The sequence below is a fragment of the Pholcus phalangioides genome, unplaced genomic scaffold, assembly GCF_987345545.1.
Source record: "Pholcus phalangioides strain wild (caught in Gottingen) unplaced genomic scaffold, Ppha-v1.0 ptg000008l_1, whole genome shotgun sequence".
NCBI classification, from domain to species: Eukaryota; Metazoa; Arthropoda; class Arachnida; order Araneae; family Pholcidae; genus Pholcus; species Pholcus phalangioides.
Window position 1 is genome coordinate 27,286,045 of NW_028301601.1, and position 14,545 is coordinate 27,300,589.

At 38.9% G+C, this 14,545-nt stretch overlaps 1 protein-coding gene across 1 annotated transcript in view; it reads right to left on the reverse strand.

Annotated features, from left to right (window-relative positions):
• LOC149084132 (very long chain fatty acid elongase 7-like) overlaps positions 1–5,695 on the reverse strand; it is an 80,444-nt gene extending 74,749 nt beyond the window's left edge. Inside the window, exon 1 of the mRNA XM_089234476.1 lies at positions 5,348–5,695. The gene's annotated coding sequence lies outside the window, so the exon portion shown is untranslated. The remainder of the gene's footprint in view (positions 1–5,347) is intronic.
• Between the last annotated feature and the right edge of the window lie 8,850 nt (positions 5,696–14,545).

Sequence of the window (14,545 nt, forward strand, 5' to 3'; positions counted from 1 at the left end):
GCCATGTTGAAGTGGGAGAGATTTGAGAATGGTACACAATGTATACAAAAAATATATACAATGCCTCCACTGGGACGGGAAACGAAGAAACAAAGCCTCCGTCCACAGTGCTGGGCAGTTTTGTTTCTCTTTCCTTTTACAAAATATGCAATATACACATACAGAGCCTCCACTGCGACGGAAAAAATCAAACAGAGCCTCCGTTGACATTGCTGGACATTCACATTTGAATTACTCGCATACATTATTTACATTACAAAATAGTTTAATAAATAAACTAAACTTATTCTTTCTGCGAAGGAACCCGATAATATTTTCGCACTGGGCCCTGCGTTTTGTAATGGTGAACCTAGGTTCTCTGCACCATTTTACGATGCGTAAGATCACCTTCCAACTTGCGGCTGTGTTGATGACACCGTCCGCATGACTCAAAGCTCAAAAAACATGTGGTGGTTTGAAATTTCATAACAAAACAGCTCTACAAACTGAATACCGAAAAATAATTTGATTTGATCATTGAAAACGGAAATCGAAGCACGTTTATTAGCAAAAAAATTAGGAATGTCTTGAAAATCCGGGACATATAGTCACACTATGTATCAGGGTCGCCGATAGAATTTTTTGTCAAAGTGGGGGGGGGGGGCGCTTCAAATAGTTCGTGAACCACTGCTATAAATCATCAGTCTTTCGGAAGACTTTCAATTACAAAGAATGTTTCAGATGTGTGTTGTCACGTATCAAAGCTTCGAATTAATATATGATCCCCCTGATCCTATAAGTCAAATCAGTTGGAAAGTTCTTCAGATTGAAACATGTGGAAATAATTTTTTTAATGACCAAAGCTGACTGAATTTATAGCTAATTAAAGATGGAGCATTTCTTGCTCTGAGAAATAGGCGTCAAAATTATTTCAGATCCAAGCAATTTTGAGCAATTAATATAAGGAAACACCAATATAAGGGAAAACTCCATAAAAATAAAAAAACTGAAATTAGTGTTAGTGCATGGATATCCATTAATGGCACATTAACAGAAAGAGCCAACTTTAGACCAGTCAAATTGGCCAAACATGTTGAATGATTGTTCAGGAAATATTGAAATGATAGAAGGGATTCTAATTTTTTCATTTTTTTTTCACCTCAAAAGTGGGTCTGGCTCATTATTTTATATTAGATTTTCTGGGCTTCGTATTTCTATAAGCGAAGTTAATATTTCAAAAATTCAATTTCTAAAACTATTTGATGTGGCGGAAAACCCCACTAAATTTCCGCATTTCTATGCTAAAATCGGCAATTTTAACATTGATCTCTATGGGGAATCGTGTTTGTTTGCAGCGAGTCACGTAATCTTCCGACAGAGATGTTGGGGGACACTAAGACGCCTTCATATACGTGTATAAAGAGGTTCTACGGACACCGTTCTCAGCCCTGTCAATACCTTCTAGAGCAGAGCTGCTGCTTCTGCTTTAGAAGGTATTGGCACTGTCGAGGCGGAGATCGCTGACGTCATACTCCCTCCAGTAATATAAGCTCGATGGTTGAAAGCGGTTCTTAAATGCACGCAGCGCCATCTGTTGTCGGCTACAGAACACTTATAAATCTTCGAGGTAAGTGGTGGCGACAAATTTAGTAGAAGCTGCCTACCACACATTAACAGAAAGAGCCAACTTTAGACCAGTCAAATTGGCCAAACATGTTGAATGATTGTTCAGGAAATATTGAAATGATAGAAGGGATTCTAATTTTTTCATTTTTTTTTTCAATCATGTTTTCAAGTTTTACTTGGGGTGTTACACATGTGGTCAAACCTTTTTTTTCGGGAGGGCAGGGTAAATCTTACAGAGTCGATATTTTTTCTTCAATTTTTAATTTTTTTTATTTATTTATTTTAATGTCTTGTGGAGTCAAGGGCCCACTTTTTCCTTGAATTCTTCTCCAGGGGTCAGCGAAGTCTCCAATACCAGTCTTATAGATTTTGGGCAAAGCTCACTTAATTTTTCTGAAAAGGAAGGTAGGGGGGGGGGGTAGAGCTCAAAATGGCTGAAATTCTGTTGACGTAATCCTCGTACACTCCATAAACACCACATTATTCAAGGGAATGCAGGTAGGTAAATCAAATCGTAGTTGGGGGGGGGGGTGCGAGAGGGGGGAAAAAAGATAACCCCACCGTGCTAGACACGAAGCTCTTAATAAACTTTACAGTTCCATCAATAACGGAAAAATATAAAACATTATTGATTTTACTTTTTTCTATTAATTTACCGCATATTGATATTTTTTTCCTCTTTTTTTGAAAAAAAAAAGGGGATTTACAAATATTTTCAATTTCAAAATTTCGATTTCAAATTTATTTTACAATTTGTGTGAATACATGTTATATGATATTATTGGCAACCAAGGAGACAAATGTCCCATACTGGTTGTTACAATGAATAGGTTTATAAAATATAGTTCGATGAAATTATTTTCAAATATATGATGGAAAAAAAAACAATACAAAAGAAAGACCGTAGTTACGAATAAAGTTTTGAGTATAGTTAACAGAAAATAAATAAAATATGTTAAAGATAAATAATAAAGGATATTCTCTTGCAACGGTGGTGGTGCTATAAAAATTACATATGAATAATATCAACATGAGTTCTTAATATAGACTTAATATTGACCCCAAATACACAAAAGAAAAAAATATATGAATAACAAGTTAACGATATAAATAATAAATATGAAGCTAGCACGTGAATTTGTACAGGATTATGGAAGGTGATTTAAAGATATGATTTAATTAAGCATAATGCTTGAGGATGTAATCAGAAATGGGACTCAATGTTAATGAGTTCGAGCAGGTAAAGTTTGAGGCGTTTTTTAAAGGAAGTAAATGCAGTAGTGTCAGTGATTTCTCTGGGTAGATTATTATAGAATTTCGGAATCAGAGAAAGCAAAAGTGTTTTTTAAGAATATTTTTATGAACTAATGGCAGTGAGTAGATGGCATTTAGACGAGCATAGAATAGAATTTAAAAATGTTAATAGAAATTATTTCGTGAAAATTATCTTTGGAAAATCCATCAGGCATGATTGACTTTTCAATATTTAAATACAGTAAAATCTGTCTTCAACGGAATCGCAAAGGAAATACCGTATATACTCGTGTATAAGCCGACCCTCCCCCCCCCCCCACTTCAAGACCACCACAACCGCAATAAATTGAAAACCCGTGTATAAGCCGACCCCAAAAAATCCGTGCATTTTAGAGAAAACAAATTCTTTTATTTTCATGCAAAATTAATAGCTTGCGGGAATTTACAATAGAAAATGTGATTCAAACTTTTTAATTAGTATCTTCTGAGTCTCCAAGAGCTCATCGTAATCCATCAGATCATCAGAGGGGGTGCGACATCTTCGTTTTTTTCCTCATCTGGGCTGTCATCGCCATTGTCGCTTTAAAAGAGGATATCATCTTCAGTTCCGTCCATCGCATTGCGGATGCAACACTTTTTGAAGGATCGGATGATAATTTCGGAGGAAACAGAATTCCACGCCTCGTGTACCCAAAAACGCTTGGCCACACCATTGGCACACTAGGCCAATGTCAGGTTTCTTCAAGGCACCACTTTTTGTAGTTTCTTTATGACGGTTTTTTTATTATTCGATCCACAAATTCCTCAAACAGTCTTTGAAAGACTTGTTGATGCTCACATCTAAATGCTATACAATCGACGTCAGCCCACCTGGTATCAAAGCCAATGATGTTTTCGATTTCTTTGCCTCGTCCTTGACATTATCGGGGTTTTGAACATATCCCATGCCAATAATGCCGGTTTCTCGAACACTCCTACAAAAATGACTACTGATTGCGGGGGGTCGATATTTTCTCATCAAAAACTGACCCAAGTATAAGCCGACCCCCCCCCCCCCCACTTGAGAAACGAATTTTTCAACAAAAAAACTCGGCTTATACACGAGTACATACGGTTACACGTTTTCGCTTAATAGGGGTTCATAATGCGTAATGAAAAGATCTCATATAAAATTGAAATAAAATAAATTAACGGAGGGAAATGAATAAATAATTCAAAAATAAAGTAATACACATAATTTACTTTACGATTATTAAATATTTATCACTTCATATGGTTATTTACTAAAAATAAATATATACTGTATTTACTTCAACAATGCGCTATATTCAGACCGTTACATACATTAACTTTTCGTATCAGCGACTTGTGAGTAAAAAATTAAAAACAGCAGTGCAATTAAATTTTTATTTTTTCAAGTGGCCAAATTAAAGTTTTCTGTATGCAGTGCACACCCTATTCTACCCGACTTTCAGTAAACAGTTTTGTTTCAGAATTCATACAGAAAAGTCCAAGTTATTAATGCCGCAAAGTAAAATAGTTGCAGTTCTTTCAAGGTTTTGATAGCATAAAGTCCGAAACAGTTTTTGCTAATGTAGGGCGAATGATGCAGAACTCACATTGGCAAGCAGATTGCTTAAAAAATTTCCGTAGAGCAGCATTTCAACATTTTGTGCGATTCCCTTGGTCTATTGGTTAGAGCAGCGGGGCCAAGTTCTGGTTAGCAAGAGGCGGTCTATTCACTTGTAGTTGTTTATGTGAAATTTTCCGTTGAAAGCATACAATTTTGCTCTCCGTTTCCGCGTTAGATAGGTTCCGTTCAATCCAGGTTTTTTAACGTGTATTTTAGCATTGAAATCACAGGACCAAATTTGGTAGGCAGACAAAAAAGTCACTTTGCTTAAAAGTCGGTCCATAATGCTCTTGAGACGGCATATCCCGGCTGGCAGGGCTATTAGTCTCCCCAAATTGCCTACCGTGCGTCTCACCAATTTTGTTAACACGAGACACGAGGATCTCTATGCACCTGAACCTTCATGCGCTAAAATGGTCCACATAAAGGTTTTTTCACGGACCCGAATTCAGATTCTTTTAGAGGAGGGGTTCCCCCCAAAAATTTATTTTCGGTGAATGTCTAGAGCAAAAATTAGTTAACCTCTAAGACTAATCCTTATCTTATCTCTCATGGGATGTAATTATCAAAGAGGGCCGCAAAACTATTCTCGCATCCGGGCCGCAAAATGACCGCAAGTCTTTGGCCCTGTATAGAGCCTTATTTTGTAGTGAAATGACACTAAAAGATGTACTTTCTAAAACACGAAAAAATTGAGAAACGAAAATAGATATAATGGTTGTTTGTTTTTTTTTTTACCATGTACAAAAAATATATACGCGACCCAGAGGGTGAATTCTGAATAACCGAGGGTCAATTCGAGAGAGTTAACTGATAGACTACAATACACTACATCATGCATTTCAACACGTTTACCTGCTAGATTTGCCCACTATCATAACAACCAGCATTTTCCTAGTTCTGTATCAGTCTCTGCTGCTCTACAGTTTGGAACTTCTGTCCGGAAAGCCATTTCCTTAAATAGATCACAATATATTGAGCTGTTGAGCACCGACCTATCGATTTTCTATAAAATATGAATTTATATCACGTAATGATATTTTGATTTTCCTGAAGAAATTCATCTCGATTTTCGCAATTAGTAAATGGAAGAGATTCTTATCTCAAATTATGTGAAGATTTTCTTCGATTGAAAATAAACAATCTTATAAATCCGATTGTTCGGTCGAAAGTAGCACGTAAGAGCAATGAACGGTTGTTGTTCCGTGTGAAGATGTTACATCAAGAATCCGTTTCTCAGGAATCTCGTTTTAGAGATATACAGTATTGATTTATCTAAAGAAGTAAGAAGGGGGGAAAAACTGTTCCCCTCACAATGTAAAGTTTCAGCTGTCGCCATCTAGAGTATTGTCTAAGAAACACATACCAAAAACTGCATTAAATCTTATCTTCACGCAAGTTTGCCGATAATGGAGTGAAAATTTGATAACCACTTTAAAAACTACGAGAATTCAATCTTTGGGAGATTGCGGGCCATTTCATTTATTTGAAAACGTTCCTTTTATTATAATGACCTGGGATGTTGCTTAAGGGATCTGTAAATATGACACTTAAGTGATCCGGGAATGTGCCGCACGCCCCATGAGTGATGTGGAGCTGCTCTACGGTTTACTTGAGTGCTGCAGAAATGTGCCGCGGGACACTTGGGTAATGTGGAACTGCACCACTGATCACTCACTCAAGTGATTCGATGTACCTTGGAGGGGGGGGGGTCATTCAAGTATTACGTCAGCATCGGGGGGGGGGCGAGGGCGTTTGAAGATGGCTTACGTCATCAACCACCCGTTTTGAAGATATGAAATATTCTAAGCTGCTGACGAAATTTTGCTGACAAGGGAGGAGGGGGTCAGTGTTTTGCTGACTTTTGCGTGAAAAGGGGTGGGGAAGGGGGGTCAAAAATGGCTTAAAATCTGCTTACGTAATACTTGAATGGCCCCTTGCGTCGCTTGAATGATATATAAATATGTCACGGGTCACTAAAGTGCTCTAGAACTGCTGCCCGTTGATCTGTAAATATGCAGCGGGCCGCTTGAATGATTCGAAAATATTCCACAGGTGACTTGAGTGATCGCAAGATGAAATGAGTCATGGATCAATTAAGTGCTTTAAAACTGGGCTGCGAATCACTCGAAGATCTGGGAATGCACCGCAGGCCACTTGACTGATGTGGAACTAAGCGTGGGGGGGGGGGAATAGGGGGTCTCGTGCGCCTTTCCCCCAGACGAAAAAAAATATTTTAATGCAAAAAAAAAATTGTAAACAAATTATAATTTCAAAAGAAATTACCTTTATATATTATTATAATCGATTTCTGTTAATTCCAATGCTATTTGAAAGGTAAGAACTCAAAATTTTTCTTTAAGAAATTCATTGCGACCTACCCTTTAAGCCATATATGGTAGACCCTTGGCTCGCGGACCAAATGTGGCCCTGAATGTTATCTGATGTGGCTTGCCTTCTCAAACCTAATTTTGTAAAAATGAACTAAGCGACACATTTAAAAATCGCTTAAATGACCCGTGGCACAATTCAAGGGCATTTAAGTGACCCGTGGCACATTTTCAGATCACTGAAGAAGGCCTCAAATATCACTTTCACATTCAAAGATCACTTAAGTAACACGCGACACGGTTCCAGAACACTTAAACGGTTTGTGGCACATTTAGAGATCGCTTGAGTGACATGAGGTACAATCAAAGAGCAATTAAGCGGGATCCCAGTGCGGTTCTACATCAGTCAAATTACCCGCGGAAAATTCCCAGATTACTTAAGTGATCCGTGGCATAATTACGGATCACTTGAGTGATGCGTGGAACAGTTCCAGAACACTTAGGCGGCCCGGACACATTTCCAGAGCACTTAAGCAGCCCGGATACATTTCCTGAGCACTTGAAGGATCTCTGAAACATTTAGAGATCGCTGAAGTGGCTCTGTTAGGGATTTATCATTGGGGACAATGTTAGTTCAGGTGCCCAATAACTATATTATCATCAAACGTCAATCGGAAAGATGGGCGAAACATTGCCCCCAGCGTCAACAGTGGAGTGGACAGATCTAATGTATATATGTGAATTGACATCATCATCATCATCGTACGCTTTCCAGCAATAATGATCGTGCCCCCCCCCCCACCCAGACTTCTGAATCTATCTCCGCCTATGATCAGAAATCCACACACATCGAACAATAGCCGTCTAAATTCTCAATTTTTTTAAGCGTTTAGTTTTTATTCGGGGAAAGTTATATTGTTGCGTGTTCTGGCCGGTTTTCTGGGTCAGAATAGTGGCGCCACATATTGTGAAAATTTAGAAAAGAGTAGGCGCGCGCTAACGATGCACGTCCAGGCATCCCGCTTTCTTAATATTCTAACCTAGTAACCCTATAGTGATGAAGAGAAAAAAAAAAGTTTTTCACTTTCCGTACCATTGCAAGCTGTCGCCATCTGGAGGAATTTCTACGAAGCATATACGAAAAGCATTAAATCACAACTTTCATTGACGGTAATATGAATTTACTCTACTCATAATCGCTTTAAATCAAAGGTGTGCAACGTTTGAGAGATTGCGGGCTACAATCGGGTCAGCCACGGTCACCCCCAAAAGTCTTCTGCTGAAGCTTTAGCTTCTCTAAGGCGTCCTCTGCTGACGTAGACCTAACCGGATACGACCAGGTGAATTTCGTGAACGCATCTACAACAGTTAGTATATGCTGGTAATTCTTATTCGTTGAAGGTAAGGGACCTATGAAATCAACGTGATAAGTTCCTAGTGGTACATCTGCTTTTGGGATTGAGTTTAAAAGCCCTTCACTTTTCCCACATTTTTTGTTTGCCAATATGCATCGAACACAACTGAGAATAACTCTTTTTGTCAGCTTGCTCAAGTTATTAATATGGAACTCTTGCTTGACAACCTCTTCCGTCTTTGATGTGGAAAAGTGCCCTTTTTCACGGGCTAATTTTATCAGCTCCATCTGCGTGTTTTTTGGAACCACAATGAGTTCACGACCATTCATAAACTTGTAGAGAATGTCGTTCCTTACAAAGTATTCTTCATATTCACTGTCAGTAAGCAGTGCTCTAAGGGCTCAAATCTGTTCATCTTCTAATTGGGCATTCTTCAGGTTCGCCGTCAAGGTGCCATTCCCGACCATCATGACTGGGTATCTACTTAAGGCGTCGACATGCTGCATCGTCTGACCGGGTCTATGAGTGATTTCATAGTCAAAATCTTCCAGAAGAAGAGCCCATCTAGCGATTCTCATAACAAGATCTTTCTTGTCCATGGTCTTCTGAAATGCTGAACAGTTCGTGACAATTTTGAAATACTCGGAACTTCTTCAAGGCTTCGATAATTGCTAGTACTTCTAACTCATAGCTACTGTACTTCTCCTCAGCGTGACTTGTTCTTTTCGACGTGTAGTAAACTGGATGAAAGCTTCCGTCATCACCTTCTTGTAGCAATACTGCACCGTAAGCATGTTTGCTGGCATCTGTATGCAACTCTATTCTCCGCCCTTGTTGAAAAATACTTAGCACTGGACTTTCGGTTAGTAATGTTTTGGGCTTCTTGAATGCTTCTTCTTGTTCGGGACCAAAATCAAATGTATGGTCTTTTCTCAATACCTCACTTAGTGGTTAGGCGATCTTGGCGTATCCTGGGATAAACTTTCTGAAATATTCCGCAAGTCCTAAAAAACTCTGTTTGCTTCATGCTCGTTGGGGCAGGAAATTTTTTCACTGCTAGTGTCTTTTCCGGAGATGACCTGATCTCGAAATCTTAAGTCGGGCTGACTCCCACGAACAAGAAGCCTTTTTGCAATCGTCGAACCTCCGAGCTTGAGTGGCTTACTTGAATCAGCACTCTCCGCCAACGGAGAGTGCTCGCCATCACATCCAAATGCGACGAATTCAAATTGAGTCGGCTCCAACAAAGACGAAACCTTCTTGCGATCGTCGAACCTCCGAGCCTGCGTGGCTCACTTGAATCAGCGCGACTTGAAGAGGAAACTCGAATCAAGACGATTCGCTCTCACATTCAAATCCGATGAATTCACATCGGTCCCGGCTGAGCCCCCAATTTCTTTGGGCTCTTCACAGAGAAAAACACACAGCCTCTATTTTCTAAACATTTATTACGCGCACAAAACATACAGGACGATCATACACAGACATAACAAAAAACGCGGCCTTTCTTGCCAACTTCTCCCGGCAAGCTCACTTACAATATTGATTGATTCTTATCTTTACAATATTGATTGATTCTTATCTTTACAATATTGATTGATTCTTATCTTTACAATATTGATTGATTCTTATCTTTACAATATTGATTGATTCTTATCTTTACAATATTGATTGATTCTTATCTTTACAATATTGATTGATTCTTATCTTTACAATATTGATTGATTCTTATCTTTACAATATTGATTATTCCCCTTGTGCCGCAGCGCCATCTACCGATAACAAAAAGGACTATAACTACAAATCCTACATACAGTCGAATATCGTTATAGCGAAAATCTCGTTTCAACGAACACTTTTCTAATACCCCAAATAAGTTTACATAGGAACAATGCTAGGTAACCTGAAATTCCTTCATAACGAAAATTCGTTTTAACGAAATGATTCCTCCGGTCTCTTGGCGTTCGTTATAACGGGATTCGACTGTATATATATATACGGGGTGATTATAAAAAAACTATCATACCATTCACAGAAAGTGAATGAAATTTTGGCATAAGGTATTTTGAGGTATGCGCTCAAGAATGATATGGAAAACAACAGTGTCACTCTAACAGTTACGGTTACAGTGAGAAAATTTCGAAAATATCAAATGGCAACACCAAGTTTTTTGTATTGGAATGTGATCTCCATTGTGAAAAACCATAAATAGCGTTCGAACGGCAACTGTAGCATGAAAATCACCGACGGTAGATAGGCTAAAAGTGGGGACAACAAATAAGGACAGAGAAGCAGCATAAAATAAAGCATTTTATTGTGTTTCACAAATTTTCCACATGACCTCCTTCACACACGATGACACTTTGCATGAGGCAGATGGTGGATAGCACTGCAGCACGTACCATGGCAATAGGAATCTCTTGAATCGCAGTTCTGATGGCATCTTTCAAATCAGATGCAGTTTGCGGACGAAACTGATACACTTTGGATTTCAGATATCCCCACAGCCATAAATCCATTGGTGTGAGATCAGGAGACCTTGGTGGCCACGGAAACGGGAAATGACGGGAGATAACTCTGTCACTAAACTGTTGACTTAAGACACGTTTGACAGAAGACCCTACATGTGGAGGAGCGCCATCTTGCATCCACACAACTTCAGATAGAGCATTTTGCCGTTGCAATGCGGGAATCGCGTAACGAGTTAACATGTCCAGATAACGAGCACTCGTTACTGTACATGTTTGCAGATCACCGGCAGTAACCTCTTCAAAAAAGTAAGGGCTGAGGATGAACGTACTCGTTACACCACACCACACAGTCACTTTTTCCTCGTGTAATGGACGTGCAAGCACATCATGTGGATTATTGTCTGCCCAGTGCACACAATTTTTCGAATTAACGTTACCAGTTAACAAAATGCGCCTCATCTGTCCACAGAATGCGCAAAGGCCAGCTGCTATCTTCATCGTACCGGATAAGGAATTGATTCGCAAAATCCAGCCGTAATTGATAGTCTCCCGCTTCCAACATCTGGACACGCTGGAATCGATACGGAAACATGTTTAGAACAGAGCGCAGAATCTTGCGGACAGTTGAATTCGGCAGATTCAGAACACGTGAAACATCACGTGCACTAGCGGGACGAACTGTGCTTATCGTCTGATGAACTTCTGCAACAGCTTCGACGGGAACGGAAGGTCGTCCAGACCGAGGTCGATCGCATGTGCAACCAGTTTCTTCAAATTTATGAATCAAGTCCCGTACAGCTTTGACAGTGCACGGGCCTCACCGTAATCCATGGTTTCTGCGGTAAACACGCAATGTCTCTGCGGCATTTTGGCCATTCAGGAAATAAATCTTTACGATTTCCCCACGTTCTTTCCCTGAAAGCGGAATCTTGTGCGGAATGGCAGAAAGCAACATACGTGGCTCGCATTTCGCAGTGCCTTCTCTTTCACTTAGCGTGACGACGTCAGTCATGACTGTGTCTTACGTAGAACCCGAAATTTGCATTTCTTGGTTTCTTCTTCTCGTTTTGTGGAGGACTAATCAGGCTGGGATCTCAGCCGAAGAAACGGTGTGACGAATGAAATGAACATTAATGCTCTGGTGCACGGCAAAGTCCTTTTTTTTACTTTTTCCTTGCCTAGCTCCGGGGATTTTCGTGCTACAGGTGTCATTCCAACGCTATTAGTGTTTTTCACAATGGAGATCGCATTCCAATACAAAAAACTTGGTGTTGCCATTTGATATTTTCGAAATTTTCTCACTGTAACCGTAACTGTTAGAGTGACACTGCTGTTTTCCATATCATTCTTGAGCGCATACCTCATTAAGGCATAAGGTTATAAGTACCTTATGCCAAAATTTCATTCAGTTTCTGTGAATGGTATGATAGTTAGGGGCCCATATGTCGGGATAGTTTTTTATAGTCACCCTGTACATATACTGTATACCAGCTATAATACCCGGCGCTGCCCGGGTTTTCTTCAATGAGGCTGTTTGAAACACGTGATATCTACCTCTTTCTTTGAGGGACATGCAAACCGTGTCTAAGTTAACCAATATGGTGACTTCCTGTGCGACTCATGAACTAAACAAATCTAGATTTAAAGAAACAGAAATGAATATATACTTTTTATCCTTTTTTAAGGGGCGCTAGGTATTTCGATCCCCCCCCCCCTGAACTTTAATTTATCCATCTGCCTGTTTCAGGTTTCAAAAATGCTTAATTGAAGCTGTGGAATTTCTTCGATGTACTTTACGGGCCCATAATTCATTTTAAAACATCCTAAGCTATAAATTTATGCAGTTGAATATCAAAAGACAATACGGAGACATTATTTTTCATGCTTGAGAAGATGTAAATAAAAAGCTGAAATCAATGTTATCGCACGAATGTCTAACTCAAAAGTAGGTCCGGCTAATTGCTTCATTTTTAATCTCCTGGGCTTCGTATATCTCTAAGCGACCTTAATATTTCAAAAATTGAGAATTCAATACAATTTTTAAAATTATTGATGGGGCGGAAAATCCCACTAATTTCCGCATTTCTACAGTAAAATCGACAATTTTAGCACTGATCTCTATGAGGATCCCCTTTTCCTGACTTTCAAAGCGATGCTGATGATGATTATGACGTCTATTCAAAAAGCCTCATTATTGAGAGTATATTGAAAATGAGGCAAACCATTATAAAGGCATAAACTATTATACATATACTAACAGGATTAAAGAAACGACAAACCGTTGTAAAGGCATATACACGTCTGAAACACATTGCTAGGGAACCACGGTAACCAAAGTAAACGTTCGGAATGTGATTGTTGAGGCCCAAAAACCATTGTTGCCGGACAGTTTTTTGCCCATTTGGTGCATTTGCCCTGGGCTGACGAAATTTTAAAGTAGCCTATGATTCAAGTCGGGTCGCATTTGGTATATATGCAAAATTTGGCGACGATCGATCTGAAATTGTAGATTTGTATAGAGAACATACACACACACACACAGAAAATCAATTTTATATATATAGACTAGCTACAATACCCGGCGCTGCCCGGGTTTTCTTCAATGAGGCTTTTTGGATCATGCGATATCTCTCTCTTTCTTTGAGGGACATGCAAACCGTGTCTAAGTTAACCAATATGGCGACGTCCTGCGCGACTCATGAAAGAAATAAATCTAAATTTAAAGAAACGTAGAAATGAATAGTCCCCTCCCCCCTTTTTTTTGATGGGTGCTAGGTATTTCGATTCCCTCCCCCTCAACTTCTTATCCATCTCTGCCTGTTTCAGCTTCCAAAAATGCTTAATTAAAGCTGTGGAATTTTTTCGATGCACTTTACGGGGCCCATAACTAATTTTAAAAACATCCTAAACTATATGAATTTATGCAAATAAATATCAAAAGACAATACGGAGACATTAATTTTCATGCTTGAGAAGATGTAAATAAAAAGTTGAAATCAATGTTATTACATTTGATATCCAACTCAAAAGTAGATCCGGCAAATTATTCATATTTTTAATTTTCTGGGCTTCGTATCTCCAAGTGAATTCCATATTTCAAAAATCGAGAATACAATTTAATTTTTAAAATTATTGATGTGGCAGGGAACACTTCCCCCACTAAATTTCCGTATTTATGCAGTTAAATCGGCAATTTTAATAGTGATTTCTATGAGGATCACCCTTTTCCTGACCCTCAAAGCGATGATGGTGATGATTATGACGTCTATTCAAAAAGCCTCATTACTGAGAATATTGAAAATGTGGCAAACCATTATAAAGGCATAAACTATTATACATAACTGGCAGCATTAAAGAAGTGACAAACCATTGTAAAGACATAAACACGTCTGAAACTCATCGCTAGGGAACCACGGTAACCAAAGTAAACGTTCGGAAAGTGATTGTTGAGGCCCAAAAACCATTGTTGCCGGACAGTTTTTTGCCCATTTGGGGCATTTGCCCTGGTCTGACGAAATTTTAAAGTAGCCTATCGTTCAAGTCGGGTCACATTTGGTATATATGCAAAATTTGGCGACGATCGATCTAAAATTGTAGATTTGTATAGAGAACATACACACACACAGACACACAGAAAATCAATTTTATATATATAGAAGATAAAAGATTCTTTAGTTTTTATAATTGCATTTTTAATTATATATGACAGGTGCTATCCTTACATATATGACATCCATATTTGTTATGGACATATTTTTCTCAGCCAATTCATTTGGCATTTCGCATTTTTTGCTATGGCCTTGCATCTATATTTCTATTTTTGAATATGCTACGTCACTTGAGTTACGTGGGAATGATTGACTGCCTGACCATCGCGTCGTAAGAAATGGATGTGCG